We start from the raw sequence: 1,200 nt of genomic DNA, 5'->3' as shown, positions 1-1,200 counted from the left end.
TATAGTGATAGAAATCATCTTAACCTTGCCTATAAAGATGTACAGCCTTGGAATCCACGTGGGCAGGTTCTCTTCTGTTCCATAGAGTCTATGAGTCAGAAGCAACTGGACATCATTGGGTTTAGGGTGATTCCTATACCTTACACAGATGCAATAACTACTCTTTGTTGTACTTGAAAGAGTAATGAATGATCCATGTCAGGTGACACAAGGTGACTTGTGAGTTCATTTTAAAAATTTGCAAGGTTTGGAGATCATTTCATCCACTTTTCTACTTCTAAAGTAAGACTGTATTTATACCATAGGCTCAGTGTACGTGATAGAGTAATGGGGAGCCCTAAGATGGGAACCTTACCTAGCCTAAGAGGGTCAAAGGAGATTTCTTGTAAGCCTTGAGGTTTGCATTGTATCTTAATACTTACAGGAGTGAATATATGAATGGGTCTAAGTACTCAAAGCAATGGGAACATTCAAGTCAGGGACAGGAGCATGAACAATAGTTTGAGGATGAGAATCTGCATAGCATATAGGCATAAAGTTGTGGAGAAGGTTAGCCTAAGTGTGGCAGAGACCAGACCACCAGGAATTTTGGTTGGCATGTTAAGTGCTTCAAAATATTTATAAAGAGTGAATAATTATTTAAGGATCTTGGGCAGGGCCTGATATAGTTTTGATAGATCATTCTGACTGCATGTTAGAGGGTAGAGTTAAGAGAGTATGGCTGCAGGGTTGTAGTCTTGGGATGTTACCTTAATTCAGGTCAGAAAGAATAAGGGCTTCAATAGGGCAAGTAGTACTGGGGAAACTGTAAGAAAGTAAAGTCAACAGGGTTTGTTTCTGGTAGGAGAGGGGAAATTCGGGTGGTGATGCTGGGAAAGAAGCAAAAGTCTTCGAATGAAAGGTTTGTGACTTGGGCGACTACCTGGAATAAGCAAATGAGAGAGAAAATACTTTGAAAAATACTTGCGAAGAAACATGGACATGAAGGAAGAGTCTGATGCCATCAAAACCCAGAGAAAGAAACAGCCTTAGAAAAAGAGACTTTATGTCACGAGAATCTTGAATATGCAGTCATCACTTAGGGTAGCCATTCGAGAAACTCGATTTTGTTTCTCGTTTTCTGTTTAAGTTTCCTCAGTAAGCAATAATTCTTCCTCTCCGGATAGAAATCAGGAAATTCTATCGCTTTGCTTGGTTTTG

This window comes from Echinops telfairi, unplaced genomic scaffold (assembly GCF_000313985.2).
Source record: "Echinops telfairi isolate 266 unplaced genomic scaffold, ASM31398v2 ScPeMD7_7469;HRSCAF=8507_1, whole genome shotgun sequence".
NCBI lineage: Eukaryota > Metazoa > Chordata > Mammalia > Afrosoricida > Tenrecidae > Echinops > Echinops telfairi.
Note: the sequence above shows the minus strand (reverse complement) of the source record.